Source organism: Mesoplodon mirus (genome assembly GCF_964341445.2).
Source record: "Mesoplodon mirus genome assembly, chromosome: 10".
In the NCBI taxonomy this organism is placed as follows: Eukaryota; Metazoa; Chordata; class Mammalia; order Artiodactyla; family Ziphiidae; genus Mesoplodon; species Mesoplodon mirus.
The window spans coordinates 108,332,433-108,353,519 of NC_138986.1; the positions used below are offsets into that span (position 1 = coordinate 108,332,433).

Below are 21,087 nucleotides of genomic sequence, written 5' to 3' on the forward strand. Positions count from 1 at the left end.
GGGCCACGTGGTGCCTGCGTGCATTAAATGTAGGCGAGTAGATTGCCCTGGGAGAGGGGTGGTCACCCCAGAGTTCCAGCTAGAGGCCTCTGCCCCAGATTAGAGCCCAGTAGCTCCTACCAGGCCCAGGGCCCTGGAGACTGCAGGATGGGCCCTGGGAATGGAGCTCTAGACAGCAGGCAGATTTCCAGGCAGTGGCTGGGACAGGCTGGGGAAGGCAATGACTGCCCCTGACCATTCAGAATATTTTGCTCTATGTTCCTGTGTGTGTGTGTGTGAGAGAGTGAGTGTGTGTGTGTGTGTGTGTGTGCGTCTGTGTGTGTGGTAGTGCAGAGAAGAGCGAGATGAATGGGGGTAGAGTGCTTACCAGATATAACATCTGTTTGGTAAATTTCTTGTCACCCTGCCTGGAGCTGGCTGACACTCGGCGTACCTAGGAGTGTATACAGAATTCTTGTTAGGGGTGTTTTATGAGACAGTAACTCATACACCCATGTACACTCTGATACAGCAAAAATATCACACACCCCACTAATAACTTACTTATTAAACCACACACAGCACATGGAGGTATATACACGCATCCCTCCTATACTACGTTCTCATACAACCCACCTGTATCACAATCCTCTCCTCCAACCCCAAACGCTGGAGATGAGATATGTATATAGACACACACACTATATATATAGGACACACACACACACACACACTATATATACATGTATTTCCTCAACTCTTGCACAAACACAGCTAACTTCAGCCATCTCTAAATACCTCTGTAAGAACTAGTCACGTGTCATACACACCACCCTTATAACACATTCTTGAGTAATGCCAGACCCGCTTTGTACAAACCACAGGAAACCACAGTCTCAGTAACCCATGTCAGGATTGTCAGAGAAAATATGGGCTATCCAGTTCAATTTGAATTCCAGATAAACAACAAGTAATTTTTCAGTATCCGTATGTCCCACATATTGTATGGGCCCTACTTACACTAAAACTAAGTCAGGCAAAATACTGCATGGGAATACTTACACTAAAAAATTATTCTGGGTTTATCTGAAACTGAAATTTAACTGGGTGCCTTGTATTCTTGTTCGCTAAGTCTGGCAACCCTTATATATTTACCATCAGCTGATGTATTATCTATTTATTGTAGTTTTGTTCAGTGTGTGTCTTCCCCTACTAGAATGTGCAGCGTTACCAAAGACTACAACAATGGAAGATTGCCGGATACACAGGAGTAGCTGCTTACTGAATCTTGGTGAATGAATGAATGAACATGCACCATAAATACAAGCCACACCATGTAATGAGGAAAAGTTACATGTCCCAGAATTCCTGACTTGTGAACAGAAACCATGCACACAAAGGCCACAGACACAGATAGACACGTCTGCACTGTGCTCCCCATGCCAACCCCACACTTACCACAGACTTAACTGATACACATCACTCACTCTTCCCACACACTCACAGTCACCACCAAGGCCTACATTACCAACTAGACAGTGAGAGAATAAGTATTGATTGGAATTAAATCCTGGAGGATCCACTGGGAACCACACTCTCAACTGTGTGTATCCACTGCACCTGACACGTGTCACACACTCAGTAAATATCTGTGGACAGAGGACTGATGAACCCACCCTGAGCCTTTCATTCCTCCCTCAGGAATCTCGAAGTCACAAGAGGATCCCCCTCGGCTTGGATCCACTGTGGTGGCCCAAGGCTGCAGCCCAGGGGCAGGGGAGGTCTCCTCTGCCTCTAAATACTTCTTCTGTACTTCTACTCTGTGCAAGCTCAGCTACGCTGGTAAGGGCGCGGGGCTCCTCAGGTGAGGGGGTGCTTGGCTGTGAGGCAGGAGGCACACAGATCCCAGGGAGGCTGAGAGGAAATCCAGGGTCATCAGAGGTGATGAGGGCTCTGTGGAGGAGCCTCGGCAGGATGCCTGAGCTGTTCCGAGGGCATGGATGCCAGCTGAGTCTGGGAGTGTGTGTGTGAATACTACTACTACCATGGTGGGGAAGTCAAGGAGCAGGGGCCGGAAAGGTCTGGGCTTGAGGTGGAGGGAAGAGGGACCAGATTAAGCATCTTCAGAGGAAAATGTTGGCTTTGTCTTTGCCTTTGCTTCCAGAGAAGGACAGAGTTCTGCATTATACACCTCCAGCCTGAGAGCAGGACCATCCAGCTCAGGTGTACACAGCTCACACATACACGTGCCCTCCAGGCACAGCTCTTCTCAGTGCACATCAACCCCAAGCACGTGCTCCACAGTACTCTCCTGCACCACAGCCCCATTCCACAAGGAATGCACCACCGATATTCCCAAACTCACACTCCTCTTCGTACACGCATCCAGCCGCATCCCTCACATACTACAGCCCTCACCACCATACTCCACACCCCTGTATATAGACACCGCTCCAGTATCCCCCCCCACGCACATTAAAAGCCCACAGATGACACCCGATACACCACTCCGTCCTACGGCCAACAGACACCAAGCTCACGACATAGCTATGTCGTGCCAATGTCCCTCTCTCGTCTACCACACCTGCTCCCTCAGCTTCCGGCATGGCCCATGCATGTTATTATGATTTTCATTTCCTTTTTCAGGAATCCGGAGATTTCATCGAGACACTGCCCAGCCTAGACCACCCCTAGCCCAAGATCAGGAAGAAGGAGAGACCGCTTCCCCATCACACTGTGTCTCCTCCTCACCCTCTTCACCCTGTAAGAACTATCTGCACCCAGACAAAGAGGAAAGGGGCATGAAAATATACTACATGCAGGTACAAGTGAACAAGGGTGTCGCTGTCTCCTGGAAGACAAAGAAACCCTTGGAGTTGCCTGAAAAGCAGCTGACGATAGAAGAAGTGACCCTTCCTGAGGATGTGTGCGCAGTAGCCACTGACCCCTCTTCTGATGTGTCCACCAAAAGCCTCCTGTCTGACAGTGAGCCCACTGGGGAGGAGAAAGAGTATGAGGAAAGAGCAGAGCCAGGCAGCCCATCAGGGCCACCTGCTGTTGAGGAGAGACCCAGCGCCAAGACAGCAGACTGGATGCTGACCATGGAGACTAGCTTCAGGTGCATGGCTTGCTGCCGGGTCTTCCCCACCTTGGAGATCCTCCAGCAGCACGTGAATTTCGGCGTCCTGCAGGGCTTCAGCTGCCGTGTCTTTCATTTCAACATGGCCCAGTGGATACGCAATGTGGAATCCGAGAGCACCCCTGAGGAGGAGGAGGAGGAGGAGGAGGAGGAGGAGGAGGAGGAGGAGGATGAAGAGAAGCAAGAAGAAAAGGAGAATGAGGGAGAGCAGCCCACGGGGGAAGGCCCCAGCCCAAAGAGACCCCGCAGGCAGGGTCTTTTCTCTCCTTTGAGTTCCAAACAGCAACTGAGATTCATGGGACAGAAGATCCTGGAAGACGGTGTGGCCGTCCCTTGGAAGAGGTAAGGCTTGAGGCTGGCAGTCTTCTGAGCCTATGTCACGAGGGCCCAGAGGAGTCTAAGGGAAGTGGCCGCACACATGTGCTGGTTGACCTAATGGCTCTGCAGTTGCATCAAATGGGACACACCCAGCACTAACAAAGGCATTGACCTCTGTTGACGTAAACAAGAAGGTGGAGCCTTTTCCTAGGAGTTTTCTCAGGGTCTGCACGATGGACCTCAACTCTTAGAGGACGTACTGCCAGCAGCTCCTTCTCGGCAGAGAGAGCCAGGAGTGGTCTCAAGAGAGGACAGGGGCCCTTGCAGGACCAGAACTTTGAGGTCTGAGAGCCTTGGGCCTGAGCCGAGATCTCACCCTGACCACTGGACCTAGCCTTCTGTGACAAAGGGGAATAGGAAAGAGAGTCACGTGGAAATGAGGTCCCCCGAGATATGGAAATGTTCCAGAACCTTCGTGGCGTGGTAGTTGATCTGGAGCCAAGCTCACTGTGGTGTGTGTGGCTCTGAGCATTAAGGCAATGCTGGAGGGTAACCCTGACCAGCAGAGCTTGGAGTGCTTCTTGTCTCTTCCTGTTCTACCTCATTTGCTTTATCCCTTCCAGGGAGAAGAAAGGACCCTCGGGAGAGTAGCAGACAGAATGCCGTGGTCTGAAGGAGGATGAAGGGACCGGCACTCAGTCTAACATCATATGACAATAGAAGCATCCTATGCAATAAAGGGCATTTTCCAAACCTTTCCTGGAGCTTTTATTTAATGACATTTTTCTATCTATGCATCTATCTGTCAGCTACATCTGTATCTTTCAAGGTTTGTGAACAAGCTTTCACATAAGCACTAGAGACGTCCGCCAGCATTTTCCAGAAGAGGCCTGCAAATTGCTGGGGACTCCTCACAAATAGGGAACGGCCACAACCCCTGCCACACAGACTCTGCGCGTGGCCCTCCTGATGTACTCCCACTCTCTCTCTGAATTTCACAACGTCTGAGATGAGGGTGCTGTGTGGATGCAATGATCACGTGCAGGCTGAACCTTCTCCAGATTCTGATTCTCTTCCTGGGCCTATCGTCCTCAAGCACAGTTTCCATGTCCCTGGCCACACTGATCTCTCTCCTTCAGTCCTTCCCTCCCTCCCTCTCCTGCCTCCCAGTGCAGAGAATACTTTTTTGCATTTGAGACGACATTTATTTTTTGTTCACACAATTCTCACCTCTTCTACTGTGGCCTCCATTGTGAACATTCCAAAGCTGAGACTTTTCTTTTTTTCTCCCTCATTTCTGCTGAGTCTTTACCTTCCTAATGCAGTGAGCTCACAGTGCCTAGCTGACTGGATGAGGAAAAAAAATCCAGGGAGCAAAGAGAAATAATAAAAGAATATATCAGTTAATTTTTCATAGTGTTATCCAACTACATATTTTTAAAATTTTGGAATAATATTAGGAAACTTCTCTTTATAAAAAACTGAATTATTGGGCTTCCCTGGTGGAGCAGTAGTTAAGAATATGCCTGCGAATGCAGGGGACATGGGTTCGAGCCCTGGCCTGGGAAGATCCCACGTGCCACCGAGTAACTAAGCCCATGCGCCACAACTACTGAGCCTGCGCTCTAGAGCCTGTGTGCCACATCAACCGAGCCCACGTGCCACGACTACGGAATCCTGCGTGCCTAGAGCCCATGCTCCACAACAAGAGAAGCCACTGCAATGAGAAGCCCGTGCACCACAGCCAAGAGGAGCCCCGGCGCACTGCAACTAGAGAACGCCCGCTAGCAGCAACAAAGACCCAATGCAGCCCAAAATAAATTAATTAATTTTAAAAAATTGAATTAGTTTCAAGGGTACAATGTATAAAAGTACAATAAAAGCCCCCCTGCATAACCCCCCAACCCCACTCTCAAGATGGAATAGATATGCTGTGATACAATTTATAGTCGTAGTACTACTCCTCCTCCCACCACATCCGAAATCCTCTGAGCCAGGTGCAGCAGCTTCATTTCACAATGCTAGGACCCGCCACACGACAGATGATAATCCCTTTGGACATTTCAAGGAGCGGCACCAGGGGAACAGTACGTGGGAAATGCCACTGACAGCTCAGAATATCCATGGCATTTCTAGAGCCTCGGCACTGCTCACGCTCTGGGAATGAAGGTCCAAAAAGCACATCGGAGAATGTTCATAGTTGTAAACAAGCTCCACCTTTGAAACACAATCTACATAGAACCACATATACAAGCCTGCACAATGGATGAAGCCAAGGTCTCCTCCATGATTTCCCTTCTGACCACCTTATTGTCTCCTCAACCATAAAAGGTGAACTTGAAACTCAGGACCTTGCCTTGTCGCCAGAAACATCCAAGCTTGGATCAGTCTTTCTAAGACCAGATACTTGCTCTCTGAACTATTAGAGACTTGTCACATACACACAGGTAGAACAGGATTATTTCTATCTACCTGGGGACCTGGAGTCTTTCACATTGCTCCTGTTAAAACTCTCACAACAGCAAAACTTTACCTACAAAGGGTTCAAGCTATGACACTCCCAATTTCCACAAACCTCCTCAGCTCTTGTGAGTCACATGCAGCCAATTCCAGGAATTGGAAACATGGTTGTGAGGATGAAACTGACTTTGGGGCTCCCCTTGGATATGGTCTTCCAGACTTACCAAAAGGCCATTAAGAGGAAGGTTTACCCCACCTCAGGGAAACCCGAGGCAGTACTTGCACTCAAGGGCTGGCCATGGCTTCTGAGCTACATCCAAAAAGAATTTCATACTGTACCTGGATCTGCTGAAGCCATTTCTGACTGTCCGAGAGCCAGCATGTGCCGCTCCTCAACTGCCTCCATTGTGGATCATCAGTAGGGATGTCAGATTTAGTAAATAAAAGTACAGGATACCCAGTTAAACTTGAACTTCACATGAATAATAAGTCATTATTTTTAGTATAAGTAGATCCTATGAACTATTTGGGGCATACTTATCTTAAAAATATACTTGTTGTTTTTCTGACATTCATATTTATCTAAACAGCCTATATTTTATCTGTCAACCCTACCCTTCAGAAATGATGGAGGCTCATAGAGATCCAGGAGACGCCTCAGCGCCTCCTCAGCTTTTATTTCTACGTCCTGGACAGCGAGCACGCACCTTCCACTCCCAGTCATTGGCTAGAATGGAGGATATTCTCTGTTTTAGAGCTTTTTCTACTTGTCATTGTTATTATCTTCCTTATTTTAAAGAGATGTTTCTTTTCTCCCAAACTTAATAGCTCATCCAAAAGTATTTCAAAGCTCATTAGACAAGGGAAAAACAACATGGTTCTGAAAAGTGAAGGAAACCGCCTGGTGTTTAGTCAAGAAGTAGTAGGGAGATTGAAAAAGCCAAACTTAATAAGCAGATCTCTCCAAGGGTATTTTCAGAGCTTGATACCCTCCCACACCCTGAAAATATTATTACATCAAGAATGTAGAACTGCTAACCAAATGTAAGGCTCCCACATGATTCTATCAAACTGAGGATGCTTCTTTACTAAGCAGTGAGCACACTTGCTGCCCCAGGGACCTTGGCAGTTGCAACGTAGGGCTCTTCCCTTTGGGATGGAAACAGCAAGTTTTCCTGTGGTCTACACGCTGGCCACAAAAATACTACACTCCCAATACTTGTCAACTTTAAGTATTTTTCTACATATCTCCGTTTTTCTGTTACTATTTGGACTACATCCTAGACTTGACATTACATAAATTGCACTCAAGAAGCTATTTTTAAAAGTTGGTAGGAAACCTTAAATCTATAGCTTGCAGTCCCTGGCTTACTTTCATCCAGGTGCATAAGGGTTTTCAAATGTAGTCAGGTTACTTACCCCGTATCACAGCCCCACGCTTGTGTCACAGATATAAAAATGGAACATGATATTTAAGGTTTTAGTTGCCAAATCATCAAGCCTCCCAGACAGAGGCCATAGAGCAAAATGATTACAGAGGCATGGATTTTGATTTGCTCCAGTGTCTTGGGCAAGTCGCTTAGCCTCTGTATTTATTTGTACTTATCTGCACTTATCTGTCACTTGGGGGTCATAACTGTACCTGGTCCACGGGTACTTTGTACAAATGATCTGTAAAGTAGTTACAAGAAACCGACACAGAGTAAGCACTCCACAGACATTGGCTATTAGCTATGGAAATATTTCTCCATGAAACAGATGACTTTATCCTTGGATGACTCGGTGGGAGACAGGGAATCACAGAATCACAGCATGTTGTAAGTGACCTAGTTCACACTCTTATGTGAAAAGAAGAAAAGTGTGCATGGGTAGAAAATGTCTGAAACTTTACACAACAAAGAGTTCATCATGATAACTTGGAGGACTAGAATAAATCAGGAAAGGAGGAAAGAAAAACTTGAGTGTCATTCAATTTCTCTATCATTTGTGTTTCTACACTGAGACTCTGAATACACTGGAAGTGCAATTTTTTTTAATGTGGCGGGATAAAGGTTTTCAAGTTTTCCTGATCCATCCGTATTATTATCTCAGAATTGCTGGCAGTTCTTGCCATCTTTGGATGTACACCCATGTGAGTCAGTGGGCCATTCTGGACGGAGAAGATAATAGAGCAGAAGTGAAGTGAGAGAAATGGAGAGACAAGATTTTCTCTTTTCTCTTCAAAGAGGAAAGGTCTTTGGAATGGGAACAACTCACAACCAAACTTTGGGGAAAGGATGTGATGGAAAATGAGACAAACATCCTACCCCTGTGATGAGAAGGATTCCCTGGGCTGGATGGAGGGAGGTCACAGGTGGCTGGACAAGGAAATCAACTAGAGAGAAACACACACAAGTGCAGAGCAAACACCCTGAGGCCACTCAGCCTGACTCCATGCAAACATATGTCCAGCAGACAGCCCTTCACCTGTGGCTCCCCAGCAAGACAGGTACCTCGGGGTTGCCAATTCATTCTGAGTCCCTTATGCCTGGCCATTCATAAACCACTGTCTAACGTGTGAGGAATAAACTCTCAATGTTTATGAGGAAATTGGGGAAGGAGATTGAAAGGTTACATAAACGGAAAAAAAGAAGTTCAGGAAGTCAGGATGGTAGAGAGACAAGAAAAAGACCTTAAAAGATAGAAAGGATTTGCCAAAGAAGAGAAAGAAAAAGAAGTGATTCCAAATGGGTTAACCTGCAGCTAGGAAGTTAAGGAAGATTATTGATGGGTGAAGACTATGGAATAAAGTGAATAAAATGTATCAGAAGTTGCTGAGAATATGGTAAGCAGCATGATTATCAAATTATGAATTGGCTGCAATGGCATTCTAGGGGGACACTAGGAAGGGGAAGCAAATGTTCATGAGATGACAGTGGCAGGTGGAAAGTTGTTTCAGGGGAAGATCAGTCTTGCAGAGGGTGTATCAGAGGAGGGCAAGTGTGAGCAAGCAAGGAAATACTAAGTGTATACGGTTCCTTCACTGAGTGCACCCAGCCCCGCGGTCAGCCTTGAGAACAAGCAGGACTTCAGGTACTGGAGCTACATTTCAGTCATCAGGACTTGAGAAGACACCCTTAACTCAGGTCTTCTCTTCAAACTCCATCTTTCCTTCTAGACCTTCATTTGGCCTCTTCCCTTACCCTCAAGCTGTGGACTGAGGCCACAGAGCAAGATGGGTCACTAGTGTCCTCCATCCCCTGGCGACTGTGGTTCACATCAGTGGAGTACCAAAGGCAATAACCAAGTAACAGACACAAGAGTGTATGAAGAAGAAGAGATTCTGATAAGGCTTTCTGTGACAGTGTGGGCCAAGTCGGCTCTATATGGCTGGTATCACGTGAATTATGAGCAGCCTTAGGGGAGAAGTCCTCAGAAGGCAGAGCCTGGCTCTCTAGAGGCTCTGCGTGCTCACAGCCCACTCCAAGACCTCAGTTACAGCTTCGGCCCCCAATCTCTCTCCCTCTGCCTGCTCACAGTTTTTGAAGTCTTCTTTCCTCCACATTTCTCTTGAGAGGTGGAGGAGGAAGATGAGCTTCAGGCCAGCTCAGACTCCCCTGGGATCCCAGCAGGATGCCTATCATTAACCTCCCACCTTCTAGGAAGCTCCTAAGATCTTCACATTTGGGGCAGTTCTCATTTCAGCGGTGCTTCAAATTGCTGGCTGGAGACGGCCTGTTGGAAGGTGGCTAAAAGCAAGTAGCAATCCTTCGGGCAGCCTGGCCCTTCTCGACTGTCAGACATCTTCAGGGATATTCTAGGAAATGTTGTTTGTTCTAGAGAAGGGAGGGAAACAATCCAATTGTCCAATAATGCTTGAATGGAAAATAAATGATGCTATATGCATGTGATCAAATAATATCAAACAGTCAAAAATCAAAGACCTAGATCTATATGGATTCACATGGATAAATCTTGAAAACATAATATTGATTGAAAGAAAATAAGATAAAGAATGTTAGATTGTGATAACAGGTATGTAAGTATTTAAATATTTAAATCAATTCAACATATTGCTTGTATATATATAGTTGCAAGAAAATAAACTTTATCCAAAGAACACATTATTTACATTTAATATGCTCATTTATCTAGGAGACCCAAAAGAACCCACAGATAAAGTAGCAGGAACTAATAAGGGTCCATCAAGGCACACACATACAAGATCAATAAATTTTAAAAGTCAATCAGGCTCCTCTACACTGGCGATAACAAATTAGAAACTGTAAAAGAAAATAAGAAAAAAAGATCTAAAAATTGTCACAAGAACCATATAAATTATTTAGAGCTAAGCATATGTAGAAGGCAATATAACTAACAAACTGAGTACGAACAGTTAAAGTCCGCCCAACCCAAGGTTAGGAAAAGACTGTTGTTACTTTATGAGAACAGACCCTCTTCTTAAGGAGCAGATCAGTAAGTGAGAGTGAATCAAAGAAACACAGCATTTGAAAAGTCAGCTAGTCCAAGCCTCTTGATCGCACATACAGAAGCTGAAGCCCAGATAAGTTGAGTTACTTGGTAAAGGGCCCAATGTCCTGACTCAAGGACTAGCATTTTTCACTCAGTCGCAAGACACAATCAAATGCAGTACCTTGGAAAGAGATGGGGAAAAAATGAAGAAATCAATTATATAGTTCCTCATCTTTAAGTACAGAAATAGCCGTGACAAAATTACACGTATTGAGGGAAAATTGAAGTGCAGAGTTTAAAATGTCAATAATCCACAGGGAAACTGGAGACCATTTAAAATATTCATATTAAATCTCTCTAGAAAAGACATTAAAAGATCTCCAATCAAAATGTGAATTTTATAATAGACATGGTATGATACAATTTATAATAGATATGGTATGAACCTTTCCCTTTCACGGGAAAGCTTCGGCTGGGAAAAAGGAATTGTTCTTGAAAATGGGGCCTGTGCTACTGCAGACACTGTGCTCAACCTAGGTCCACCGAATGCTCTGATGTCATCACTGAGGTCACAGAATTCCACTGTGCGCCTGGCAACCTTGCAAACATAACAGCCCTGGTGAGCACTAGGCAGTACTGCTGGTTCACTAAGTGGTACAAGTTTTTCAGCCATTTAGGCTGTTTGTATTGAATCATTTCAACGGATTGCCCAAGAGCCAAGAAGGGCCAACCTGTAGGGAAGAGGAGGAGTTGGACATCTCTTGAGGCATCTTCTAAGGGAGACTTCTAGTTGGTACCATGAAACGGCGACAAAAGAGGAAACATCTGGAAAATGAAGAGTCCCAGGAAACTGCCGAGAACGGAGGAGGTATGTGGGGGGCAACTTGTCTGGGGCACATGGGTATCTGCCAAACTAAACCTTCTCTAGGATGGGGGGGACTGAGAACGTGTCACCTGTGAAGCAGGTAGCGAGAGACCTCGTCTCACTGATGCTGCCGTATCCATCCGGAGCGTCCCTGTGGTGTGAGACGGCACAGAACGGCCAGATGCCCCTGGGAGATGGGAGGTCAGCTCCGCTGGTCTGGCGACTCTCTCCTGGGGCTGGCGGGCCTGTAGCTTTGTCGATCTCACAGCAGGCTGCATCCTGCTTGCAGAGACCTAGAGGTGCAGCTTTTCTCAGTCCCCGATTTCTCCCTTATGCTCTTGGATCTTTCCCTGGGGTCATGAAGTGGGGGATGTGAAGGATGCAAGGATGCTGAGAGAGACCCATGAGTTGCTTGGCCTCTTTTACTAAAGTGGAAAGAGAAGCCCCATGAGTTGAAGGCCATGTTGAAAAGTATCTTGACAAGTGGATTGCAGTTCGAAAGAAGAGTGTTTGTCTAGGGATGATGTCATATTGAAAGCAAGGAGGTTTTATTCCTTCAACAGGAAGAATTGCCCAAAGGAGATCAAGGGAAGGGAAGGGTTTTCCAGAGACTGAGACCATGTGGGCGGGGGTGAGAAAGGTCCTCATGGTCCTGCGGGGAGCTCTGAGAGCCACGGGCCACGGGGTGCCTGCGTGCATTAAATGTAGGTGAGTAGCATGCCCTGGGCGGGAGTGCTCACCTCAGAGTTCCAGCTAGAGGCCTCTGCCCCAGATTAGAGCCCAGTAGCTCCTACCAGGCCCAGGACACTGGAGACTGTAGGGTGGGCCCTGGCAATGGAGGTCTAGACAGCAGGCAGATTTTCAGGCAGTGGCTGGGACAGGCTGGGGAAGGCAATGACTGCCCCTAACCATTCTGAATATTTTTCTCTATGTTTCTGTGTGTGTGTGTGTGACTGTGTCTGTGCGTGTGTGTGTGTCATAGTGCAGAGATGAGCAGGATGAATGGGGGTAGAGTGCTTATCAGATATAAAGTCTGCGTGGTAAAGTTCTTGTCACCCTGCCTGGACGTGGGTGACACTCGGTGTACGTAAGAGTGAATACAGAATTCTTGTTAGGGGTGTTTTATGAGACAGTAACTCATACACCCATGTACACTCTGATACAGCAAAAATATCACTCACCCCACATATAACTTCCTTAGTAAACCACACACAGCACATGGAGGTATATACACGCATCCCTCCTATACTACGTTCTCATACAACCCATCTGTACCACAATCCTGTCCTCCAACACCAAACGCTGGAGATGAGATATGTATATAGACACACACACTATATATATAGGACACACACACACACACACACACACTATATATACATGTATCTCCTCAACTCTCGCACAAACACAGCTAACTTCAGCCATCTCTAAATACCTCTATAAGAACCAGTCACGTGTCATACACACCACACTTATAACACATTCTTGAGTAATGCCAGACCCGCTTTGTACAAACCACAGTAAACCACAGTCTCAGTAACCCATGTCAGGGTTGCCAGATAAAATATGGGCTATCCAGTTCAATTTGAATTCCAGATAAACAACAAGTAATTTTTCAGTATCTGTATGTCCCAAATATTGTACGGGCCATACTTACACTAAAAGTAAGTAAGACCAAATACTGCATGGGAATACTTACACTAAAAAATTATTCTGGGTTTATCTGAAACTGAAATTTAACTGGGTGCCCTGTATTTTTCTTTGCTTAGTTTGGCAACCCTTATATACTTACCAGCAGCTCAGGTATTATATATTTATTGTATTTTTGTTTAGTCTGTGTCTTCCACTACTAGAATGTGCAGCATTACCAGAGACTAGAACAATGGAAGAGTGCCAGATACACAGGAGTAGCTGCTTACTGAATCTTGGTGAATGAATGAATGAACACACACCATAAATACAAGCCCCACCATGTAATGAGGAAAAGTTACATGTCCCAGAATTGCAGACTTGTGAACAGAACCCATGCACACAAAGGCCACAGACACAGATAAGACACATCTGCACCGTGCTCCCCATGCTAACCCCACACTTACCACAGACTTAACTGATACACATCACTCACTCTTCCCACATACTCACAGTCACCACCGAGGCCTACATTACCAACAAGACAGTGACAGAGTAAGTACTGATTGGAATTAAATCCTGGAGTATACACTGGGAACCACACTCTCAACTGTGTGTATTCACTGCACCTGACACGTGTCACACACTCAGTAAATATTTGTGGACAGAGGACTGATGAACCCACCCTGAGCCTTTCATTCCTCCCTCAGGAATCTCGAAGTCACAAGAGGATCCCCCTCGGCTTGGATCCACTGTGGTGGCCCAAGGCTGCAGCCCAGGGGCAGGGGAGGTCTCCTCTGCCCCTAAACACTTCTCCTGTGCTTCTTCTCCGCACAAGCTCATCTACGCCGGTAAGGGCGCGGGGCTCCTCAGGTGAGGGGGTGCTTGGCTGTGAGGCAGGAGGCACACAGATCCCAGGGAGGCTGAGAGGAAACCCAGGGTCATCAGAGGTGATGAGGGCTCTGTGGAGGAGCCTGGGCAGGATGGCTGAGCTGTTACGAGGGCGTGGATCCCAGCTGAGTCAGGGGTGGGGGGCGGGTGTCAATCCTGGTACTACCATGGTGGGAAGTCAAGGAGCAGGGGCCGGAAAGGTCTGGACTTGAGGTGGAGGGAAGAGGGACCAGATTAAGCATCTTCAGAGGAAAATGTAGGGTTTCTCTTTGCCTTTGCTTCCAGAGAAGGACAGAGTTCTGCATCATAGACCTCCAGGCTGAGAGCAGCACCATCCAGCTCAGGTCCACACAGCTCACACACACATGCGCCCTCCAGGCACAGCCCTTCTCAGTGCACACATGAACCCCAAGCACGTGATCCACAGTACTCTCCTCCTGCACCACCGCCCCATTCCACAAGGAATGCACCACCGATATTCCCAAACTCACACTCCTCATCATACACGCATCCATCCACATCCCTCACATACCACAGTCCTCACCACTGTACTCCACACCCGTGTATACAGACACCGCTCCAGTATCCCCCAACACGCAGAAAAAAGCCCACAGATGACACCAGATACACCACTGCCTCCTACGGCCAACAGACACCAAGCTCACGACATAGCTACGTCATGCAAGTGTCCCTCTCTCGTCTACCACACCTGCTCCCTCAGCTTCTGGCATGGCCCATGCATGTTATTATGTTTTTAATTTCCTTTTTCAGGAATCCGGAGATCACATCGAGACACTGCCCAGCCTACCACACCCCTAGCCCAGGTTCAGGAAAAAGGGGAGACCGCTCCCCCATCACACTGTGTCTCCTCCTCACCCTCTTCACCCTGTAAGAACGATCTGCACACAGACAAAGAGGAAAGGGGCATGAAAATATACTACATGCAGGTACAAGTGAACAAGGGTGTAGCTGTCTCCTGGAAGACAAACAAACCCTTGGAGTTGCCTGAAAAGCAGCTGACGATAGAAGAAGTGACCCTTCCTGAGGATGCGTGCACAGTAGGCACTTACCCCTCTGATGTGTCCACCGAAAACCTATGTCTGACAGTGAGCCCACTGGGGAGGAGAAAGAGTATGAGGAAAGGGCAGAGCCAGGCAGCCCATCAGGGTCACCTGCCGTCGAGGAGACACCCAGGGCCAAGACACCGGACTGGATGGTGACCATGGAGACCGGCTTCAGGTGCATGGCCTGCTGCCGGGTCTTCCCCACCTTGGAGGTCCTCCAGCAGCACGTGAAGGGCGGCGTCCTGGAGGGCTTCAGCTGCCGTATCTTTCATCTCAACATGGCCCACTGGATGGGCACTGTGGAATCCGAAATCACCCCGAGGAGGAGGACAAGGAGGACGAGGAGGACGAGGAGGAGGAGGAAGAGAAGCAAGAAGGCCCCAGCCCAAAGAGACCCCATAGGCAGGCTCTTTCCTCTCTTTTGATTTCCACACAGCAACTGAGATTCATGGGACAGAAGATCCTGGAGACGGTGTGGTCTTGGAAGAGGTAAGGCTTGAGGCTGGCAGTCTTCTGAGCCTATGTCACGAGGGCCCAGAGGAGTCTAAGGGAAGGGGCCACACACATGTGCTGGTTTACCTAATGGCTCTGAAGTTGCATCAAATGGGACACACCCAGCACTTCCAAAGGAATTGAGCTCTGTTGACTTAAACAAGAAGGTGGAGCCTTTTCCTAGGAGTTTTCTCAGGGTCTGCACGATGGACCTCAACTCTTAGAGGACGTACTGCCAGCAGCTCCTTCTCGGCAGAGAGAGCCAGGAGTGGTCTCAAGAGAGGACAGGGGCCCTTGCAGGACCAGAACTTTGAGGTCTGAGAGCCTTGGGCCTGAGCTGAGATCTCACCCGGACCACTGGACCTAGCCTTCTGTGACAAAGGGGAATAGGAAAGAGAGTCACGTGGAAATGAGGTCCCCCGAGATATGGAAATGTTCCAGAACCTTCGTGGCGTGGTAGTTGATCTGGAGCCAAGCTCACTGTGGTGTGTGTGGCTCTGAGCATTAAGGCAACGCTGGAGGGTAACCCTGACCAGCAGATCTTGGAGAGCTTCTTGTCTCTTCCTGTTCTACCTCAGTTGTTTTATCCCTTCCAGGGAGAAGAAAGCACCCTCGGGATAGTTGGTAGTAAACCAGGGTATATCCTCCCTCAAGGGGACACGGCCTGCCCTTCATTCAAGATGCTCTGGAAATGGGAACTGACTCATGTTATCGAATTGGCTGAGGGAGCACAACTCCCATGTTGATTCCGGTCAGACATGTTCATCAGACCTAGAGCTTTTCTCCTGATTCAAATCAAGTAGGGTATTAGTAGACTTCCCATTTATTTCAGCCCTAGAGATAGCACATGAGCAAATATAAAAAATCTCTGTGTATCAAAGCATTCTAATGAGCCCTTTCATTTTGCTGTTCATTGTGAAAAACACGCTCACTTTATCTCTGCCAATGAAGTGTTTCCACTTGACCCATGATGCCCCACGATCCCATTAGCCTCACTGAATTTAGGGAGCCCATTATGATGACATAATTTCCCTCTCATTCCTGGCCTGCAGAGAAGAGCAGCTACAGAGCATTCCAAGACTGCTAACGCTCCTCTCACCAATACGTTTCTTAAACCTCTGGCAAAGGAAGTGTCCTCTGAGCCCTCCCAGGGCACATAGGGGGTTTGGGTGAGCAGATCTTATGTGATAAACCCACTCCAGTGGTCTGGCATTCCTATGCCTTTGTAAACCTTCTACAATGGTGGTTCTCAGCTGGGGACACTTTTGGTCCCCCCTCCCAGGAAATATGTGTCACTGTCTTGAGACTTTTTTTTTTTTTTTTGTGGTATGCAGGCCTCTCACTGTTGTGGCCTCTCCTGTTGTGGAGCACAAGCTCCGGACGCACAGGCTCAGTGGCCGTGGCTCACGGGCCTAGCTGCTCCACGGCATGTGGGATCTTCCCGGGCCCTGGCACGGACCCATGTCCCCTGCATCGGCAGGCGGACTCTCAACCACTGCGCCACCGGGGATGCCCCTTGAGACATTTTTCTTTAAGGAGCTGTGTTATGAATGAGCCCCACGTGGCTGGTGCACACGGATGTATCAAGGCACTTTTTTTTTTTTTTGGTATGTGGGCCTCTCACTGTTGTGGTCTCTCCCGTTGCGAAGCACAGGCTCCGGACGCACAGGCTCAGCGGCCATGGCTCACGGGCCCAGCTGCCCCGCGGCATGTGGGATCTTCCCGGACCGGGGCACAAACCCGTGTCCCCTGCATCGGCAGGCGGACTCTCCATCACTGCGCCACCAGGGAAGCCCTCAAGGCACTTTTTATTGTTACAACTAGGGTGGCAGGGAAGAGTATGTGCCACTGGCCCATCTTACATTGCACAGGACAGCTCCCAACAACAAAGAGCTATCCAGTTCAAAATGTCAGTCATGCCAACGTCAAGAAATTTTGCTACAACATACTTAGAAAGTCCTGGCATTTTGACTTTAGCATACGCTAACTTTGGGTACAGGTGTCAGTCATTTGAGCAAACTGTTGAAGGCATTCCCAGGTAGCCAAGCTAACACGCTGAGTCTGGAATGGGTGTTGAATGCACTCGTATCAACAAATCCAGCCTAATCCAATATTACATTACTCCCACCTGCTTCAATACCTACAAAATCCACACACATTATTTCTCAGGTTTCTATTGATATAAAGTATACAATTCCTTATTTTAGCAGAGAGTGTCTCCTCATGGTCATCCTTTATACCCGGTGGGTACCCACCCCTTCCCTGCTCCCGTCCCCATTTCAAGGACTCTAGTCTGATTACTAGGTCTGGAAAAACGAGAGGTAGTGGAGGCAAGTCTTGAGGATCCACAGACCCCTGCAAGGAAACTATCTCAGAGTAGAGGCAGACTTCCTTCTAATAGCACAGCAGGCTCAACTAAGAGGTCACAGGTCAGAGGTCACAGGCCTCAGCTTTGTTGGAATCTGCCCATGTATTTCCACCTCAAATTTCCAGGATTCTACTCCTTCCCACTGATGCCCTAGGACATAAGAGAATCTACAAGGTTGTGAATCAATGTGTTGTCATTCAGCCACTAACTGAATTTGACTTTGGATCCCCTTAAAAAAATAAATAAATAAAAAGGAAGGAAAGAAAGATAGAAATGCTGATTATAACAAGTCCCCCAAAGTGTTGCTATGTAGCCAAGCTCAAAGCTAAGACAGAAAATCCCCAACGGTAAAAACAGATTTCGAGCTCAAGCTATCAACTGGGAGTTGAAACTGAAGGCCCTACAAAGGCCAATGGAACTGGATACAAAGCTAAAGATTTAGTCTTTAGCATAGGTGGGAGTCAAGGTTAGAGGAAGCCATGCACTGGGAGTGAGTTGTGAACTACTCAACACTAAGAATGGAAGAGCAGCTCTTTCATTGAATGTGAAGAAAGAAACAGGTAGTCCCTAGTTGCTACCACTGTCTTTGAACCAAACTAAAGAACAAGGTCAACCAGAAGGGCAGATATGAGAATCAGAAAGGAAACCTCTCTGGAATCCTCACTGAACCAAGTCTAAGTTCTGCTCTACTTGTGGTCTTTCACTTACAGAGACAAACCTTTTGGGCTTACCACAGGGGATCAACAGACTTTTTCTCTCAAGGGCCAGAAAGTAAATATTTTAGGTTTTGTGGGCCATCAGTGCTCGTCACAACCACTGAACACTGTCAGCACAATGGGAAACACTCAAAGATGGTAAATAAATGGATGGGCCAATAAAGAGCTTTTATGTTCCAATAAAGCTTTAAAGGCAATGAGCCAGGTTGGGCTCACAGGAGGTAGTTTTCCAGCCCTTGACTTAACTCACTAAACTACAAATTACCTTGAGAGTTGGTGGTTTGATAGCTACCAAACCAAACCAAACAAGAAAGCCCTAGGATTTCTGACATCTAATGCAATGCAATTTGAGGTAGCATGGACTTTACATACACATGTGAAGGTGTGGTCTAGGAAACCAATCTTGGAAACCTGCCTCTCACATTAAATACATCTTTTGCTGAGTAAAGCCCTTTAACCAAGTAAGTGTTAAACATCAGTGAAATGACTAAGAAGTAGGAAATGGTATGCAAACCTCCTCCTTAGCAACTTGTTCCCATCATTCTAGGTTTCTTCCCTATGCACATTTTTCCTTAGGGAATCGTTGATAAATTTTACCTCTAAAACTTACCTATTTCCACTCTCTATCTTCAGGATTTGCCCAATCACTGTTACTTTGTAAACAATTTTAAAAAGTTTTTTTGGGGGGTAAGTTCCTTTTTCCCCACAGCTAATGGTTCTCTGTGTCATAGTGTCTGGAGCGACCCAGCTACTTCTCCAGTCAGACCAAGCACTTGAAAGGACAAGCCGGTACCCCGAGCTATCCATCCATTCACCCAGTAAGGAAGCCTGATGAGGATAACTAGGATGTGTAAATTTCTACTGTTGGAATTAAAACAGAATATTCTGGGCTGCATGGATTTATCCTAAACTTCAAATGCATTAATTATAAATAGACCGTTACACTGACTACTATTCTGTATCTTTGAATAACCATATACATTTTTTCTTTTTATAACTGATTTCTAGAGGTCTATTCCTTAATTTTGGCCATATATATGTATACCTCATGATGATAGGATTTCTTACTGTGAGGGATTAATATGTTCTTAGTAATTTTTAATATTATATTTTACATTATTTTACTACCTATGTTACTATAAAAGTAACAGTATTTTACTGGAAAATTGATGCTCAATGAAAAATTTAAAATATGGAAGTTACATGTGGAAAAAATCCCTGAAAACCTTGCCACTGTTTACCTAAGGGTGAATATCCCTTTACAGATGATAGGATGCATTAACACACACACATACATGTTTGATTAAGGTATGTGATGTACCTACCTAAAATACATTAAACTGTTACATGCTTCTGTCATTAAGTTTAAGCCATCATTTTAACAGACCTGTTATTACATAACTATCTTAAAATATAAAGACATTCCTATTGAATATTTCACTTTTACAAAATTTAGTAACATTGACATGCTACTCACCTTTTCTATTTGAATTTCCTAATTATAAGGTCCTATTCTGTGATTTCTATATCAAAGGGACACACGTTCTATGTTTTGATATGTACTCAGCAACTTCACTTTGAAAATCAATTTTTCAATCCACCGCTAGGAAAAAGTGTGCAAGTCAGTCGTTGAATAAATATGTTTGATGAAATTACCAGATTTCAACAAATAATTTTTTTCTTTTTATCTCAGGCCAGAGAGGAGTAAGGAGATAGAGAACTTGACAAAAGTAATCTACTTCAAACAGCCTCTTTTCTCTACTTAAGAAGTCTTGATGAAAGTAATGCTAAAACCCTTGGGAGACAATCACATCAAAACCTAGACGGAAATGTGGTGAATAAGAAACCAACGATCAGTTCATTTACTAAGAAATGTTTGTCCTCTGTCACTGTCATTAGTAACTCTTTCTGACACTTAAACCTCTGCCTTGACATTCTTGAAAAAAGGGTCAACAGTATGCTTTCTGTATTGCAAGATGAACAATCCATTTTCAGTAAGTCTATACTGTCACAAAAGATAACTAAATTTGTACTGTATAAGATTCACAGAATATTAGATAGACAAAGTCCAAGATAAGATCCAACTTGAAGCGAGGCTGGGGGGAGACAAATGGAGCTCATCATAACAGGACGATGCCACATTAATATTACAAATTGCAATACTGAGTGGTTTTCTAACACTTCAAATTTTTGTCTCCCTGAATTACTTTTAAGGCCAGATTTAGGTTAACTGCTCTGAATACAAATTTTTATGAAATTTTGGAGGGGATTGCAACATAATTTTCAAAAAGTTTTTCCTCATTCATTAACTGAACAAATATCGAGCACCTACAAAGTAGCTGACAATGTTCAGACTGTAGATTCAGAACAAACGTCGCTGCATTCGTGGAATTTACGTTGTAATGGGCATACATTTTGGCATGTTCATCATACTTTTGTACAAGGCCTGCTAAAACTCACACTAAGGCTTCTCCCCTAATATTTAATAGAGGTCAAAGTTCCAACTTACTACACCATTTACCAGAGTTCTCTGCCGTGTGGCCTCCTGACTACTGGGACATGTTGAGCTATGGCTGAAACACCGACTTTAATGAAACAAATGATTTTTTTTTTCTTTTGAACTTGATGACTGGAAGAATTCACATGACACCTGAGTTGTTTTTGTTTTTGTTTTACTCATTTTATGGAACTTTTCTCGTGTGTGGGCTCTCTGA

At 45.9% G+C, this 21,087-nt stretch overlaps 1 pseudogene across 1 annotated transcript in view; it reads left to right on the top strand.

The window, feature by feature from the left end:
* The first annotated feature begins 4,467 nt into the window (after positions 1-4,467).
* Positions 4,468-21,087, top strand: part of LOC309811227 (protein FAM170A-like) — a 107,508-nt pseudogene continuing 90,888 nt past the window's right edge. Inside the window, exons 1-3 of the transcript in view lie at positions 4,468-4,475; positions 8,377-8,384; positions 14,505-15,021. The product of the transcript in view is annotated as a protein FAM170A-like (transcript). The remainder of the gene's footprint in view (positions 4,476-8,376; positions 8,385-14,504; positions 15,022-21,087) is intronic.